The 18,807-nt window shown below is 43.2% G+C and overlaps 1 protein-coding gene and 1 long non-coding RNA gene across 34 annotated transcripts in view; one reads left to right on the forward strand and one right to left on the reverse strand.

The window, feature by feature from the left end:
* LOC114656272 (rap1 GTPase-activating protein 1-like) overlaps window positions 1-4,586 on the forward strand; it is a 330,761-nt gene extending 326,175 nt beyond the window's left edge. For 18 of the 32 annotated variants that reach the window (XM_051931119.1, XM_051931120.1, XM_051931122.1 and 15 more), the window contains 5 exons: window positions 209-2,202; window positions 2,393-2,430; window positions 2,718-2,773; window positions 3,155-3,287; window positions 3,385-3,725. The gene's annotated coding sequence lies outside the window, so the exon portion shown is untranslated. Of the gene's footprint in view, window positions 1-208; window positions 2,241-2,297; window positions 2,373-2,392; window positions 2,488-2,717; window positions 2,774-2,869; window positions 2,907-3,003; window positions 3,060-3,154; window positions 3,288-3,384; window positions 3,726-3,821 lie in introns of those variants that run through there. The other 14 variants (XM_051931098.1, XM_051931102.1, XM_051931100.1 and 11 more) reach the window with 14 other exon arrangements.
* LOC127528995 (uncharacterized) lies at window positions 1,594-3,814 on the reverse strand. Of its 2 annotated transcripts, XR_007935678.1 has the most exons (4): window positions 3,719-3,814; window positions 3,016-3,242; window positions 2,630-2,729; window positions 1,594-1,722 (listed from the first exon to the last, which is right to left on the reverse strand). It is a non-coding gene; the product is annotated as an uncharacterized LOC127528995 (long non-coding RNA). The 2 variants fall into 2 exon arrangements; XR_007935677.1 differs by lacking the exons at window positions 1,594-1,722; window positions 2,630-2,729 and adding an exon at window positions 2,474-2,538.
* Window positions 4,587-18,807: the final 14,221 nt, after the last annotated feature.

The following is an 18,807-nucleotide window of genomic DNA, read 5'->3' on the forward strand; positions in this document are numbered from 1 at the left end:
CTTAACAAGATGCTGGCTGCACACAAACAGACAATAAGGTGCACAAACACTTGTGTCTTTGTGCTTTTGTTAGATGAACCATGGAGAGTTGTCTTTGTAAGCCAGCAGAGGACAGTGGAGAATGGGCAATAGTGGAAATTTTGTTTAACAGCTTCCAGAATTCCCAGGGAAGTGTTTTAGATCAGTGAAGGCCTGTTTTGTCTCGCAGCAGCATTTCCATATGAAACCCACAATCGAGGAGCTGAGGCAGAAGATGATGTGTACAGCAGGACGAGGAGAGATTTGATGAGTCTTCACGCATCACAAGAAAGGCTTCGCACTGGGATGACAGAACCTCATACCACCGAGAAAGTGACAGGCATCGTGCTTGCACATTTTTGACATCTTATGGGGTTGTTAGGTTGTAGAATGTCTTGACACACTCGGCTGTGACCTATCATAGCCAGCAGAATGGACATAGCTACCCCAGTGTGTATTAAAGGTTTAACGGGCCAAAACTGAGGAGACAGGTACCAGCAAGTAAGTTAAGTGAAGGGTGTCATCACGGGGGTGTTTCACCATATAGAGTACTAAAGCAGAGGAGTCTTGGTGTGCCAAAGGGATGTCTGCTTGGCAGCTGGACGATAACATCTCCTCGAGGTTGAATTGGCTGGCAGCCACATTACTTGCATCCTTAGTCTTGTCTGCCATAATACATCTGGCTGTGATCTTCAACAGATACACATTTCACTCACATTTCCCATATTATACCACTGTGATCTTCACAAACTCACAAACTGTCCTTTTAACTCACTTCAGTCCCTACTTTCCCATAATGCATTTGTCATTATTTTCACACTCCCGATAACTGATTTTATTATTCTGCTTACATATTTCACTTTTGTTTCCCATGTATAGTGTAGCCAGGCATGGACCTTAATTTCAAGTCTAAGTGGCCACCATATTAGTAAGTGCAAACCTCAGACTTGGCTCTTGAGTCCCCTAAACAGGGAAGAACATGCCTTTCCCTAATAATTCCCCCATTTTCCATGCTCCAATTATGATTGTCAACCCATGTGCAGCCATGTACAATACTAACATCTCAACTTAGACTGAGACCTCCCAAAATTTGTTAGAAACCACCCTACCCATTTTCTGTATACACTAATAAAGAAAATAACCAAAGGGATGCTTGGTGTACAACTGTCTCCTCCATTCTCAGTGAGGTTGCCAAATTAGGAAAATACACGGACAGTCATTTAAGAAGTTGAAAGTGTGCTACCACCGTGTAAATGCTTATGTCTAGCATGTGAATGAGAGAATCAGCCCATCCATAACCCCAGTGTTACAGTACATGGTAAATTCATTCAAGGTTTTATATTAAAAGATGTTCTCCTGATACCGCAACTCAAGTATGACTTCTTTCTTTTTGTGGTTTGTGGTGTCCCAGAGACCTCTGCTGGGCTCTTTTTACTGTTTATGAGCCTCTCAGGACTTGGATCCCCCTAGTATTGAGTTGTTGACACCATGACAATTTATGCTATATATATTTAATTTTACATGTAATCTATTTGCTCTCACACCTTGTATTACCAATAACGAACCTATTATTATTATTATACAAATCAATTAAGTCTGCAATCATGACCACAGAAAAGGGTTGGGAAACTCTTGAGCTCCAGCTTATTTCATTTAAAGCACAAAATATGCAGTTATGTGAATTGCCTGTAGGCACTTTGTATGCTCTTACCCACTTGTTAAGGATCAGCTTTCTTTCCCACTTGCAGTTTATCCTCAACTGGCCACATTACCTGTCACAGAATAATTTTGATATGTGTGTCTGAACCTCTCTTGACCGGCACTCCCTCTTTTGAGCTTGTTCTCGTAAAGCCTACTTCTCAGACTCTTGTCATTTCATGGTGCTTTGTTCACCTCCTGTTTGTTTTTGTACTTCCCATCTTTGAAGGCGACTCTTAGTGTGCCTCCTATGCCTTTACTCCACCTCACGTGTCTCACACTCACTTTCGATTGTGTCCCCAAAGTCAAACTGACCAGTCAGATTGCTCAGAGGGACAGAACACACAAAATAGACCTTAGCTTTTAATGATATAGGAGATACCCCCCAAAATTATCACACTGAAGTTGAATTTATCCAGGACGCCTCCAGTTATTGATGGACTTTTGAGTGGAGCCAGTTTAATTATTTTAGTAGACCCCTCACAGGTTATCACACTGCAATTGAATTTGTCCAGGACCCCCCAGTTACTCACAGACCTTTGTGTGGAGCCAGTTTAATTATTTTAGTAGATCCCTCACAGGTTATTACACTGCAGTTGTATTTGTCCAGGACCCCCAATCTACTGATGGACCTTTGAGTGGAGCCAGTGTAATTATTTTAGGAGACCCCTCACAGGTTATCACACTGCAGTTGAATTTGTCCAGGACCCCCCAGTAACCTTTGGACATTTGTGTGGAGCCAGTTTAATTATTTTAGTAGACCCCTCACAGGTTATTACACTGCAGTTGTATTTGTCCAGGACCCCCCATTTACTGATGGACCTTTGAGTGGAGCCAGTTTAATTATTTTAGTAGACCCCTCACAGGTTATCACAATGCAGTTGAATTTGTCCAGGACCCCCCAGTTACTCACAGACCATTGTGTGGAGCCAGTTTAATTATTTTAGTAGACCCCTCACAAGTTATCACACTGCAGTTGTATTTGTCCAGGACCCCCCCAGTTACTGATTGACCTTTGAGTGGAGCCAGTTTAATTATTTTAGTAGACCCCTCACAGGTTATCACAATGCAGTTGAATTTGTCCAGGACCCCCCCAGTAACTTTTGGACATGTGTGTGGAGCCAGTTTAATTATTTTAGTAGACCCCTCACAGGTTATTACACTGCAGTTGTATTTGTCCAGGACCCCACATTTACTGATGGACCTTTGAGTGGAACCAGTTTAATTATTTTAGGAGACCCCTCACAGGTTATCACACTGCAATTGAATTTGTCCTGGACCCCCCAGTTACTCACGGACCTTTGTGTGGAGCCAGTTTAATTATTTTAGTAGACCCCTCACAAGTTATCACACTGCAGTTGTATTTGTCCAGGACCACCCATTTACTGATGGACCTTTGAGTGGAGCCAGTTTAATTATTTTAGTAGACCCCTCAGAGGTTATCACACTGCAGTAGAATTTGTCCAGGACCCCCCAGTTACTTTTGGACATTTGTGTGGAGCCAGTTTAATTATTTTAGTAGGTCCCTTACAGGTTATCACAATGCAGTTGAATTTGTCCAGGACCCCCCAGTTACTCACAGACCATTGTGTGGAGCCAGTTTAATTATTTTAGTAGACCCCTCACAAGTTATCACACTGCAGTTGTATTTGTCCAGGACCCCCCCAGTTACTGATGGACCTTTGAGTGGAGCCAGTTTAATTATTTTAGTAGACCCCTCACAGGTTATTACACTGCAGTTGTATTTGTCCAGGACCCCCCATTTACTGATGGACCTTTGAGTGGAACCAGTTTAATTATTTTAGGAGACCCCTCACAGGTTATCACACTGCAATTGAATTTGTCCTGGACCCCCCAGTTACTCACGGACCTTTGTGTGGAGCCAGTTTAATTATTTTAGTAGACCCCTCACAAGTTATCACACTGCAGTTGTATTTGTCCAGGACCCCCCATTTACTGATGGACCTTTGAGTGGAGCCAGTTTAATTATTTTAGTAGACACCTCACAGGTTATCACACTGCAGTTGAATTTGTCCAGGACCCCCCAGTTTCTTTTGGACATTTGTGTGGAGCCAGTTCAATTATTTTAGTAGACCCCTTCACAGGTTATCACACTGCAATTGAATTTGTCCAGGACCCTCCTGTTACTCATGGACCACTGAGTGGAGCCAGAGTGTGTTTTAATGATCCATGTCATTGCAGGACTGATAATTTATAGCCTTCGATTTACAACTTAACCTCCAGGAAGTTGTAGTAAAATCCTTGTAGACACAGCAGGACTATGCAAACTCCACACAATAACAAGTCAAATGTGCAAATTCTGCAGTGACTGGGAACAAATCTGACATTTGAGCCCAAGGATATATATTTGTATGAATATATTTATAGGTTTGTGTGTGTGTGTATATATACACCATGTATGTGTACATATTTAATGCAGTGGCATACAATATATTTCACTTACTATATGGCATTATAGATGGAATGTTCAGAAAAAAAACATACTGTCAGTAAAAAAAAACATCCTTCATTTAGATCAAGGAGACTTTGTGTTGCATCTCAACCACTGTGCCCTACCATCAAACCATTCCTGAACTATGTGATGTTACATTATTCATTATAATTAATAAATCTACATGGTTCTTGCCATTAAAGTACGGCTGCCTGGCAACACCAACTCTTCTCCACCTCAGAGGGAAAGAATAGATGACACAAAAAAAATGAACCCCCACTTTTCTGATAAGTAAAGCTCCGGCTGTCATAGCAGTAGCAGAAAATGTGCACCCAAAGGCCAGAGGGCACAGGGCAGAGTTGGGCACGGATCACTTCAAGTCTGAGAAATGCTGATGCTCGTGTGGGCAAAGGTACAGGTGATGCTGTCTGCCATACAGCAAGTGTGACAAGAAGCTTAAGGAGTGAACAATGTAAAGGACGTGAAATGCATTGATCAGGCCTGGCTGAGCGCTCTGTTTCTTTGTACATAGTTATTTATTTTGAAATTGGCTCCATGGGATTGACTAGGGGAATGTAAGAGGAGCCCCTTCTTTGTGATTTTTGTGCTTCAACTTCGGTCACGTTTTGTGTTGGTTTCATTTACTATCCCCACATTGCTACAAACAAGTTGGGTCATTTTTTTCCTTTTTAAAAAATCTTGGCTGCCACTACAGTATATGTCCATCCAGACAGTGGAATGCATAGAATTTGAATAGATAACACTTTTTAGGTGGGCTTGCCTCACTTTGCCTCCTCCTCCTCCTCTGTACAGCTAAGAAGAGTGAATAAAGTAGGGAATCAAATGAAATGATAAATGTGACCAAGCAGGGGGTTATGAGAGTCTTCTTAATCGAAAGTGAGATGCTCCTGTGTGGATTTGGGTTCATTTGAATGGCCCTGTTATGGTATCACTCTGGGTTTCAATGAGGGTGGCAAGTCTTTGAGGTGGCCACTTAATTCTGACCAGGTATAGGTCACTCTGCAACACATTGAGATTTCTATTACACATCATAGGCAGAACAATTTTCTAAACCTACTAATAAAAATTCATGGGAAGCTCGAGCCAAAGCTGGCAGCACTGGGTACAGAGCAGGAATTACCCAGTGCCTCACAGCACCCATCCATACAGAATGCACACACCTACCGCACTCACACTGGGTTAAGGTCAATTACGGCAATCACTGAAAGCAAAAATAAATGTGGATAACATTGTTCTCTATTTGTGGTTTTCAATTGTGACACGTCTACAAAGCTTGTTATTGATCTAAGTGTCTTTATTAACTGTTTTGTTTTTGGGGGTCTTCACTCAAGTCTGTTAACTGAATCAGAATGTTTAATCTGACGCCTCATGGAGGCTGAATGCTCAAATTCTCTAATCCATAAAGAAGAGTATTTTTCTCCAGTTAGATGGGTACTGTACCTTTCAGACAAACTCTTTAAGTGGAGAAATGGCAAATTCTATGGTTTGGGATTGAATAAGGACATGAATGACAAAAGAAATAGCAATTTAAATTAGCAAATGTTCAAATCATTGAATTTGTAATTAATCAACATAAAACATGACTGTGGTGTGTGAAAGAAGGGACGAAGATGCCCAGCCTGAGGGGCATGGAGGGGCACTCTGGTGGTCTACTGGTAGTAACCTGCGAATCACTAGGGTGGCATTTCCTCCATACTGCAAAATGGGATGCTGTCTCACGACTTCTTTTGTATTTTTTATGTGTGTTTAATGTTTTTTTTTTCCTGTGTTGTGAATCAATGAATATATAAATATTTTATTTTCCAACAAAAATAAATGAAAGCACAAAACATCAGGTTACAAAAAAAAAAAAACAGTTCCATTCACTGAAATGGCTTTGTTCAAAATGCTTGTATTTGTGTTCCAGTGGTTATCGACTGTCAAACTGCAGTTCTTGTCACAAACAATTCATTTGTAAATATTGCTTTTGTAAATATGGGCAGAAATAAAGTCACAAATATTGAGATCTTAGATTTGTGCTTTCGTTGTCCTGGGGTCCCTACAAGTGCTTCTTTTGTACCTTCACTGTAAGTGTGAAAGACAGGCTGGAGGACTTTGGCTTTGTCATCCACAGCTTCAAGTCTGTCCATCCACTAAACATCATTGGGTGGTCAGATCTTGTCACCTTCTGGTCCAAGCAAGGAACTAACCCTGAATCGGTTAGCACAGGCCATACTCCTGGCAAGTGCTGATTTGCGAAATTCACCAAAGCATGCAGCAAATCTGCTGTTTGTCATTGACTTTGCTTGTTAAATATTCTTATGGAATTCAACTGTGGGGTTCACTTAGACAATTTTTTTTTATCCTCACTGACCCATGATACTTTGCAAGGCTAGCATAATCTCAGAGCTGTAGCAGCCAATGTTGGGTGGAACAGCCCCCCGACTATACAACACTGATCCTAGTAGTGGGCTGAAAATTAACAGAAAACTTGCTAATACATTTAAACACAAAATGTACACACAGAAGGAAACTGAAAATGAGTTGTCGTATTTGTGCCTTAGGAAATGTTTTTTGTATGGACTTGTATATGACCTGTATGTTATATATGAGCCTACCCCGGTAATAGTATTACCCACAGTGCTGTGCAGTTGATGCAAACATGAAGAAGTGAAGAATCCACATTCTTTAGTGTTGCGTTTATCTGGTAGCAGTAACAGTGAACAAGCAAAAGCGTCGGGAGAAGAAACAAACCTAACTTTTTGGTTCAAGAGAGGTGAGTACCTGCTGTGGAATCTTTGGGGGATACGTTGTAGTTAATTCACACTTACTGTTTTGCCGCAGTGAACCTGATATTTTCATTTGTTCGTTTTCCACCACTTATCTGAGACCGGGTTGCAGGGGCAACAGCCTTAGCAGTGAGGCCCATACATCCTATTCCCCAGCCACACTTGCCAATTCACACTGTGGTATCCCAAGGAATTCCCAGGCCATTTGGAAGATATTTGTATATTGGTGTATATTTGAAAGTCTTTACCTCAGTTGGCACCTCTCAATGCGGAGGGTCTGGTCCAAGCCTCTCCCAGATGTCTACACTTTTCACCTTTAAAGGAGAGCCCAGCCACCCTGTGGAGAAAGCTCATTTTGGCCACTTGTTCTGATATTTTATTCTATTAATTTCATCTCAGGGAAGCACGATGGTGTACTAGTTAGCACTGCTGCCTCACAGCTCAGGTCACATTTTTGGCTGACAATAATTAGTCCGGCATAGTTGGTAGGTGTTCCCCTAGCCAGCAGACCATTGCATCATTATAACCCACTCACATCTAGTTCAGCTTCTCCTTTCCCGTTGACTTCAATCCATTTCACCAAGTGTAGTGTAGTCCCCAAATGTTTCCCCAAAATCACCAAACTCAAGGCAAAGAAAATTTGCAGCATCTGCTCATCACTCTACTTCTTTCAGCTGCTCCCCTTAGGGGTTGCCACAGCGGATCATCTTTTTCCATATCTTCCTGTGCTCTGCATCTTGTTCTGTTACCCCCATCACCTGCATGTTCTCTCACATCATCCATAAACCTTCTCTTAGTCCTTCCTCTTTTCCTCTTGCCTGGCAGCTCTATACGTAGCATCCTTTTCCCAACATACCCAGCGTCTCTCCTCTGCACACATCCAAACCAACGCAATCTCGCCTCTCTTTTTCTCCAAACTCTCCAACCTGAGCTGACCTTCTAATGTATTCCTTTCTAATCCTGTCCATCCTTGTCACACCCTAGTCATGAATAAACCAACTTTCCTCATACTCAGTTTGCAGTCATCAGTTAATCTATTTGATCACTAGGGGGTGCTTTTGAGCTTCATTTCATACTGAAATGTTGCCTGGAGACCAGAATAAATAAATAAAGGTAGTTTAACAAAAATATTATGGAAACTATATTACATATAACAACTCGACAGTCACTCTAGGACTTCCTCTGTGGTAGGCTGCCTTGTCCACTTGCCTACTAAGCAGAGCTTTTAAGTAAGCTGCTCTCCACCTTTCCTCACCATCCACTTGCTGTCTTTCACCTGGCCTCTCTTCTTCCAGCCAGTCAGTTTCTGTCCCTAAATCTACTCCTAACTTCACACTCGGGCTGTCACGAAGAGACCTTGGACCTCCAACCAGATGCCACTTCCCAAAGATAATCTCTGGGAATAGGAACAGCCTTGGGAGCCCCTGGGGCAGTCTTATCTAGAAATGCATGTAGAGTCAGTAGGTATCCTTGCGATTCTGGACCCCCAGCTCTCAATTAAAGGGCCAAGCAGGTTGCTTACCCATAAAAATGGGTAATATGGAGCTGCACAGACTTTAATTGGACCAGATTTTCAATGCAGACAAATGGAGCTGTTAGGTTGTTACCATTCTCTTTAAATATTTAGTGATGAATGGAGAATTGCAACATGCTAATTCAGAATCCTCTGTAAGGAAAAAGCACAAAGAAGCATAAAGAGTTAGGGCACCCACAGGCAAACTCTGAATAACTGAAAGAAACCAATTCAGGTCAGGTCAGGTCAGGTTGGGGAGCATGCACTGGTACAGCACGTTGCTGCACCCACAACCACCCATCAGAAATGGCCATCTATCTGCTGCAGCTAAGTATTAACAGGGGTGTCCCCATGGCCTGGTCCAGCTGCTCGGGTCCACAACAATGAAGATCCTGCTAGCCAGATCACCCTTGGGGAATCACACCACATGGATGTTGTGCCATAAGTGACGCTTCCTCACAATGCAGGTAGTGTGCCTCCTTCAGGACTCCATGAGCAACTACTCATTCAACACAAAGTCAAACCAGCAGTACCCAAGGATTCTCCAAAGAGACACAGTACTGAAGGAGTCCAGTCTTCGTCTCAGGTCACTGGATAGCGTCCATGTCTCACAACCATATAGCAAAACAGGAAGCACCAGGACTCTAAAGACTTGGACCTTCGTCCTTTTGCAAAGATGGATGGATGGATGGATGTGAAGTGTACATGACACCATTGTACAGGGCAGGTCAGGTCAGGTTGGGGAGCATGCACTGGTACAACATGTTGCTGCACCCACTACACAATGAAACAGCTCAGGATCCTGGTTGGCAATCCCCCAGGCAGACACGTGGTCCAGTCCCACACTCCAGAAATGACCATTTATCCGCCGCAGCCAGTTGTTACGTGGGCATCCCCTTGACCCGGTCCAACCACTCGGGTCCTCAACAATGGGAATCATATGGCCAATCTGACCCTCCCTCACAATGCAGGTAATGTGCCTCATTTGGGACTCTGTGAGCAACCTCTCATTCAACACAAAGTCAAACCAGCGGTACCCAAGGATTCTCCAAAGAGACAAAGTACCGAAGGAGTCCAGTCTTTGTCTCCGGTCCCTGGATATTGTCCATGTTATGCAACCATATAGCAAAACCAGGACTCTAAAGACTTGAACCTTCATCCTTTTGCAGAGATATTGGCCTTTCATGACCCTCATGCTCTCCCAATCCATCTAACTGACTTCATAGGAAGAGTCACCAGAGACATGAATGTCACTGCAGAGGTAAGTAAACCTCTCAACAAGGTTGACACTCTTTCCGTAAACAGACACACTGCTGAAGGCCTGGATCTTGGTTTTTACCGATGACACATGTAAGCCCAGACACTCAAAGTCAAAGCGAACTTTATTGTCATCTCAACCATATACAAGTATACAGATAGACAAAATTGTGAAGATCAGGGTCCACAGTGTAACAACATGATGTGCAAATAATAAATTAAAAATAGAATTAAAATTTAAAATTAAAACACAAACATGCCAAGACATTGTGCAAACACAAGACAAAGAAGTAGCAGCAATATTGACGTGTAGTAAGCAACATGAACATTGATGCAATGTATGGTATTTGCAATCCAGATACATAAATATACTCAAAAGATATGTAATATAATAAATAATAGATATAGATAATACAGAAATTATCAGTGTATGATAATAGTTGTTTAAGATGTGTAAACAATGACAGGTCAGAATGTTTCACAGCCGAAGGATATCAAGAGTGTCAAAATACTTAAAGGTCAGTATGAGGTTTTCATTTCTTTTCTACCTGCACACTCATCTTTGTGGGAAAGTATTTTATAGAGGTGGTTGAGGCAGTCTAGAAGATCCCAGGTGGCAGCATGGTGTTAAGGAGTCTGACAGCTTGGGGGTAAAAACTGTCCTGCAGCCTGGCAGATCTGGCTTTGATGCTGCAGTATCTTCTCTTGGATGGCAGAAGTGTGAAAAGTCCATGTGAGGGGCGTAAGGGGTCCTGCACAATGCTGCAGGCCTTGCGGACACTGCTTTTGTAAAATATGTCCTGTAGTAAAGGGAGAGGCACCCCAATAATGTTCTCTGCTGCCTTCACTATCCTTTGCAGGTGCTTGTGGTCAGATATGTTGCAGTTGCCATACCAGACAGTGATGCAGCTGGTTAGAATGCTCTCAATGGTGCCTCTGTAGAACATGGTGAGGATGGAAGGGGGGAGACTTGCTCGCTTCAGCCGCCTCAGTCTCCTTATAGCCCAGATCAGAGCCTCCACTGAAAGAAACTGCAAAGTATAAATGCTTTAGGAACAGCAAAAATGTGTTTCCAGACATGAGTCTCAAGAGTGACTGTTCTGAGATGGCGATACTTCCAGTTAAGTGTAGTCCATGCAGGAAGAGGCTGGTCCAGAAGAACGGACACCAGAAGTAACGTCAGAGGTGGTAGGGCTGTCAATCATCTGGTCTGTAGAAGGAGGAAGAGAAGTGGTAAACAGTGCCACCTTGTGAATTGGCAAGGAATTAACACCACCAGAGCCTTTAAGCTGTCCCCATGGCGCATGTGAGTTACACCTTATAGATATTTTAGTGTCTCATAACAAATGAAGCTAATGAATTTAGAGAAGGGCTATGTCAGCATGCATCTGCAGAGGAAAAAAGGGTTAAATCATTATTTCCATGCTGAAAAGGAAGAAGGTAAAAGACAACTTTTGGACTGTATAGCTTTCATCAGGTGTGCAACTGAAAAGGAAAATTCAGAAGGGGAAGGAGGGAACAAAGTAAAGGCAGATGAAAGGTGAAAAGGTCAGAATATTTGAGGAAAGGTTGCCATTAGTGAAGATGAAAGGAGAGATTAAAAAGTTAGTCGGTCATTAGGACCAGAAGAAATATCTGGTCCCAGCCTGAGAGTGAGCTTAGCTCCTTCTGTTTTTCTTTTAAAAATTACTTTGAAACCTTGTGAAAGAACACAATCGGAGAATGTTAGATCAATCTGGACGAGAACAGGCCATTCAGCCCAACTAAGCTCGCCACTCCTATCCACTTAATTCTTCAAAAACAAACATCAGGTCGAGTTGTGAAGGTCCCTAATGTTCTCATGTATACCACACTGCTTGGTAGCTTATTCCATGTGTATGTGTTTCTCTGTGTGAAGACAAACATCCTAATGTTTGTGTGAAATTTACCCTTCACAAATTTCCATGTGTCCCCAAGTTCTTGTTGAAGTGGAAGAGATCAATGTGGCTATGATCAAGGGATATGAAATGTTTCTTTAATGGGCTTTTTAATGGCTCAAATGTGCGCCCTGAAATGGCCTGCTAGCCATTTCCCTGTTTCACCAATGTAGATTGCTGGATGATTCCCACAAGAAAGGCAGTAAGATTTTTAGATTTACAAGAGGCTCGTTGTTTAATACTGATTTTACCTAAAGGTTATTGGTGACGTATTTGGAAGTGAGACAGTGACAAAGTGGCTGCTGAGGAATGTGGCTCTCCTTTGTGGACTGAGCTGCAGATGAGAAGCTTGTGTAGGTAAGGTGGTCAATGGAAGGAAATCAAGAGAATGGTAGGAAAAAAGGCTCCTGTGGTAGGATCAGTCTGCAAAACAGAGTACAGTAGTGTCTCGTACTTAAAACGATTCTAACTTTGAATGTTGCAGAGTTAGAACGCTAAATTTGATCGGAGTTCAAACGATGCTCCTTTGTTCAAACTGTGCGCTCAGTGAAAAAATGCACCAACAGATGGCATTTACGTAGTGAGCAATAAGCACATGGCATTTATGTGCGCCCAAGTCAACTCTCGCTCTCGTTGTGAAAGCACCTCTTGTGCTACGCATGTGTGTTTTCAGTGCTTTTTTTGCTTTAGTTTTAGTGTGTTTGGTTATACTGTCGGGCAGCACGGTGGCACAGTGGGTAGCGCTGCTGCCTCGCAGTTGGGAGACCTGGGGACCTGGCTTCGCTTCCCGGGTCCTCCCTGCGTGGAGTTTGCATGTTCTCCCCGTGTCTGCGTGGGTTTCCTCCGGGTGCTCCGGTTTCCTCCCACAGTCAAAAGATATGCAGGTTAGGTGGATTGGCGATTCTAAATTGGCCCTAGTGTGTGCTTGGTGTGTTTGTGTGTGTCCTGCGGTGGGTTGGCACCCTGCCCGGAATTGGTTCCTGCCCTGTGTTGGCTGGGATTGGCTCCAACAGACCCCCGTGACCCTGTGTTCGGATTCAGCGGGTTGGAAAATGGATGGATGGGTTATACTGTATATACTGCTCAAAAAAATTAAAGGAACACTTTTGAATCCGAGTATAGCATCAAGTCAATGACACTTCTGGGCTATTGATCTGGTCAGTTAAGTAGCAGAGGAGCTTGTTAATCAGTTTCAGCTGCTTTGGTGGTAATGAAATGAACAACATGTGCACTAGAGGGACAACAATGAGATGACCCCCAAAACAGAAATGGTTTAACAGGTAGAGGGAGGCCACTGACATTTTTCCCTCCTCATCCTTTCTGACTGTTTTTTAACTAGTTTTGCATTTGGCTACAGTCAGTGTCACTACTGGTAGCACAAGGCATTTCCTGGACCCTACAGAGGTGGCACAGGTAGTCCAACTTCTCCAGGATGGCACATTAATACGTGCCATTGCCAGAAGGTTTGCTGTGTCTCCCAGCACAGTCTCAAGGGCATGGAGGAACTTCCAGGAAACAGGCAGTTACTCTAGGAGAGCTGGACAGGGCAGTAGAATGTCCTAAACCCATCAGCAGGACCGGTATCCGCTCCTTTGGGCAAGGAGGAACAGGATGAGCACTGCCAGAGCCTACAAAATGACCTCCAGCTGGCCACTGGTGTGAATGTCTCTGACCAAATAATCAGAAACAGACTTCATGAGGGTGGCCTGAGGGCACGACGTCCTCTAGTGGGCCCTATGCTCACTGCCCAGCACCGTGGAGCTAGATTGGCATTTTCCATAGAATACCAGAATTGGCAGGTCCATCACTGGCGCCCCCATATTCATGGAGGGATGAACAGACCTCTACAGGCCAGACAACGGCACCTTGACAGCCATTAGGTATCGGGATTAAATCCTTGGACCCATTGTCAGACCCTATGCTGGTGCAGTGGGTCCTGGGTTCCTCCTGGTGCACGACAATGCCTGGCCTCATGTGGCGAGAGTATGCAGGCAGTGCCTGGAGGATGAAGAATTGATACCATTGACTATCCCCCATGCTCACTTGACTGACCTAAATCCAATAGAACATCTCCGGGTGGGACATTATGTTTCAGTCCATCCAACGCCGCCAGATTGCACCTCAGACTGTCCAGGAGCTCAGTGATGCCCTGGTACAGATCTGGCAGGAGATCCCCCAGGACACCATCCGTCGTCTCATTAGGAGCATGTCCCCTCCCCAACCCCATCCGACGTCTTCAGGCATGCATACAAGGACATGGGGGCCATACAAACTACTGAGTACGATTTGGAGTTGCTGCAATGAAATTTTGTCAAAATGGACTAGCCTGCCGCACCATTTTTGCACTTTGATTTTCAGGGGGTCTTTGAATTCATCCCTCTGTAGGTTGATAATTTTCATTTCCATCAAATGATGTGACATCCCTTAGTTCCTAACATATTACCCAGTCCATATTAGTAGAGATATCCAGCTGGATTTTTTTCTCATTGAGTTCTGATGTGTTTTCTATGTGTTCCTTTAATTTTTTTGAGCAGTGTATATAACCCCTATTTTTTAACCATGGCATCCAAGAAGAGTGTGGAATCCTAAGAGGAGGTTGTAGTATTGACAATTGAGGTGAAAATCAGAATCAGAATATCTTTATTGTCATTGTAACAAATACAATGAAATTAGGTGCAGTCCCTGCGTTGTCAAAATATAAATAAATGTAATTACAAAAGGATAAGAAAGGATAAGAAGAAATAAGGTAGAACACAAACATTCAACATAAGACCTTAATTGCACATGAACACTATTGCACAAGATGTCATCTATTGCACTGCTGCATTGGAGGTGATGAGGTGGCAATTCAGTGCCCTAATAGCAACAGGGTAGAAACTGTTATTCAGTCTATTAGTCTTTGTTTTGATGCTCCTATATCTTTTGCCTGATGGCAACAGTTGGAACATGTCATGAGCGGGGTGTGAGGAGTCTTTTAAGATATTTTCCGCTTTCCTGAGGCAGCGAGAGCTGTGCAGTTCATCCACAGAGGGTAAAGAGCAGCCGATAATCTGCTGGGCAGTCTACGATCCGCTGAAGTGTTTTCCTCTGTGCTGTTGTGCAGCTGGAAAACCACACGCAGAGGCAGTAGCACAGGATAATCTCCATAGAGCAGCGATAGAAGGACACCAGCAGTTTTTGGGGGATGTTATTTTTCCTGAGGACTCTCAGGAAATAAAGTCTCTGCTGAGCCTTCTTTGCCAGCTCATCTGTGTTCACACCCCAGGACAGGTCTTCCATGATGTGGACTCCCAGGAAGCAGAAGTCTGACACCCTCTCCACACGGTCCCCTCCGATGTAGAGTGGTTTGATGTCCGTTTTCTTTTTCCTAAAGTTCACAACAAGCTCCTTGGTCTTAATTGTGTTCAGGAGCAGGTTGTTCAGTGCACCATGCTGTCAGCCGCTCCACTTCGTCCCTGTAGGTGGATTCATCCTCCCCAGAGAGGAGCCCCACCACAATGGTGTCGTCTGCAAATTTGACGATGGTGTTGCTGTGGTGGGCGGGGGCGCAGTCATGTGTGTACAGCGTGAAGAGCAGGGGGCTCAGCACACAGCCCTGAGGAGAGCCAGTGCTGATGCTAATGGCCGAAGAGATGTGAGGGCCCACCCGAACCCTTTGTGTGCGGTCTGTCAGGAAGTCTTTAATCCATAGATAGGTGGAATATGGGAGTCCCAGGGCTAGCAGCTTGCACACCAATCTGTGAGGGAGGATGGTGTTAAAAGCAGAGCTAAAATCAATAAAGAGGAGACGTGCGTAGCTCCCCTGGTGCTCCAGATGGGACAGGGTAGCATGGAGAGCAGCAGCAACAGCGTCCTCAGTAGAACTGTTAGCCCTGTAAGCAAATTGGTGTGCATCAAAGGTGGGAGGGATGAAGGACATGATATGACTCCGGACCAGTCTCTCAAAACACTTCATCAACACCGGGGAGAGCGCTACCGGCCGATAGTCATTCAGGCAGGTTATGGGTGATTTTTTTGGTAAAGGGAGTAAGATGGAGAAATTCAGACAGGGAGGAACTGAGGCCTGGGACAGTGACAGGTTAAAGATCTTTGTAAAGACCCCAGCCAGCTCCTCTGTACAGCTCCTCAACACACATCCAGGGACACCGTCAGGACCTGCTGCCTTCCTAGGATTGACAGCCTGGAACAAGGAACTTGTCGCAAAGGATGAAAGCTGTACATGTTTGGTGGATCTGGTGACCTCCAGCCAGTAGTGCTAAGATGTAGAAGGGAGAGATAGAACACCAGAAGTGCAGTTATTTAGCGTGTTTATGGAGGGTGACCCCTCTTCCACAGAGTAAGCTTTCTCTTCCTCTCCACCAGCAGGACATCACTACTCCTCAATAAGATACAGTAAATGCAATTTTCATTTTATTATACAGTACACATTTTATTTGTTGTTTTCATGTTTTAATTTATTATTTAGGGCATTTAATTATGTTTTACCTTACGCTATATGTATTTGTGGTTTACGTTTATTGAAATAGGCATTGTTTAGGGTCTGGGAACGGATTCAATCACTTTCCATTATTTCTAATGGGAAAAACTGATTCAGACTTCAAACAATATAGTTCAAACGGCCCCCTGAAACAAATTAAATTCAAAGTAGGAGGCATTTTGTTTGATGACCTGTGGGAGAGATATGAGTGTTAGGGTGGAATGAGAGGACTATTGTGGTTCCCCTTAAAGTGTGTGTTACAAGGTCTCCTCCTGGCTTGATTGAAGACCCTGTCCACAACATGAGATGAATTACTGCTTCATTAACCGAAGTCTCCCTCTTCACTGCAGAAGTGGTGGAGTGTAAGGAACTGTGAAAAAGGTAAAGAGTTTTTAATATGTCAGGAATGGAAGGAGCTGTTGAGAAGGTAACTGTGTGAGCCAGTTGGCTTGTAATGGACAGATGTTTTAAATCCTGTAAAGCTGATAGAAGACTGATATCTAAAGGTGGAAGAGTTGTGATAGAAATGACAATTGTAAACCTGAGAGATGGATGGACACTAGTAAAATCATTAATGAATTCATAGTACCTGTCTTGCACTTACAGTATCCTGTGTCTATGGTATGTCACACTGCAGTCCTGAGGAATATTATTTTGTGCCGTTGTATGCTGCAATGTTGTTTATAGGTGTTTTAAGAGAAAGACATGACTAACTATAAAGAGTTGGGGTATCACCCTCGAAAAACACCCAACAATTGTGAAAAGGTCTTGTCAGACATCCGTTCAGGACAGAACTGCTCTAAGATGGTGGATCCTCTGGCTTTGAAGACTTCCAGCAGGAAGAAGCAGGTCCAGGTAGATGGACACCGGAAGTGATGTCAGTGGTGTTAAAGCCATAAATCTTTCATTCTGCAGGGTAAGGAAGAAAATTATTATTACACAGTGCCAACCCCTGGAGCGGTGGGTTATTAACTATTACCAGAGCCCTTAAGCTGTCCTCTAAGCAGACACAAGTCACAGTAGTATGACAATAGAGCCACTTGACTTGACTTGAATTCCTGTTGAATTGCTTCAGGAGCAAGAGACAGCACCAACACAATCGTCAATATAACTCTTGTACAGGTCTAATGAGTGATCTAATAATATAGTGGGTCACTTATTTTTCACATGACCAAGAAAATAAACATTTCTTTTAGAAAATAAAGGACTTCTTTCATTTGAATGAGGATTTCACTTTAATATATAATAATTAAAGAGCTTCACAGACTTCGGTTCAAACAAATGTACCGCCATGGGGGGTTTAGCCCAGCTTGCTGAGCAACGCAGGGTTTGTTGGCATTTATTTTTACCAATAATGGCAGTCAGTGTAAAAAAAATGTCTACTAAGAGTGCCAGAATTTCATTAGCAGTGCATTTTAGTAGCTCTATCATGGCAGTAGCCTAATCACGAGCCTAACCCTGCACACAACTGCAAAATCAACCAGCACAAATGTTGCAAGAAAATGGGAGCTGGCTAGATTCAGAAAAAAAGAATATTTTTTTATTCAAAAGTAATTGGTGCGTGTAGTGGCCACTTTATATTGGAGACACTTATCTAATACTGGGAAGGAGGCCCCCTTTGTCTCCAAGACTGCCTAAAATCTTCATTATGGATTTTATTACAGGTTGACTCAAAAGAAAGCTTTTTCAGCCACACATTCAAGTTGTAGCCCTCCCGTTCCACTTCATCCCAGAGCTCCTACACCGGAGTGAAATCTGAGGACATTGAAGGCCATAGGAGTAAACTCAAGTCATCATCGTGTTCATGGAACAAGGTTTGTGACATGGTGTATTACACATTTGAAAAACGGGTGGACTGACACCATAAAGTGGTGTACATACAGTGGACAGAAAATACTTGTGCATGCTGTGACATTCAGATGGCACTCTGTTAGCATTAATACAGCATGTGTGCCAGGAGGACATACCAGATGCCATTACCATCCACCTATACTGTTAACATTAAGTATGATGAATTAATGGCTTCATGCTCTTTACACCAAGCTCTGACCCTATTATTTCCATGTCAGTGCAAAAATTGAGATTCATCAGACAACATTTGATTATAACAATCATACTGTAGTCAAAGCCTATTAGATCAGATATCTTCTTCATTCAATTGTTTGATCAAATAGTGACTAAATATTTTTTTCTATTGTGAGTTCGATAAGCAAAAATAAAAATCAAAAATCACAGAAAAAAAATATATAACGACAGCAGGTAACCACACCCACCCCAAAGGGTAAACCCTTCCAAAATCCCCCTGGAGAAGGATGGAAACGGAAAAACGAAATAAAACGTAACACAATCACTGAGGGGGCCAAGCAGACGCAGCATCTGCAGACAGGTTAGGGGTCTAGAGGCTTCCAAAATGGATACCCTCCACATCTCGGCTACTCCTTGATATCATGTCTATAAAAATCATAAACAGCAGAAGAGACAAAATGTACCCTTGATGGAATCCAACACAGATTTCACTTGACACATAACTCGATATCAACAAAACAACTCCATACATGCAAAACAGAACTCTCACTCTGCAAATAAAACGATTGATGCCCTTTGAACTCCATTCTCTTTTTAGTACTCTCCACAAGATACTGTAGAGTAAACAGTCACAAGCTCATTCTGTAACTACAAAGCACATG

The sequence above is a fragment of the Erpetoichthys calabaricus genome, chromosome 8, assembly GCF_900747795.2.
Source record: "Erpetoichthys calabaricus chromosome 8, fErpCal1.3, whole genome shotgun sequence".
In the NCBI taxonomy this organism is placed as follows: domain Eukaryota; kingdom Metazoa; phylum Chordata; class Cladistia; order Polypteriformes; family Polypteridae; genus Erpetoichthys; species Erpetoichthys calabaricus.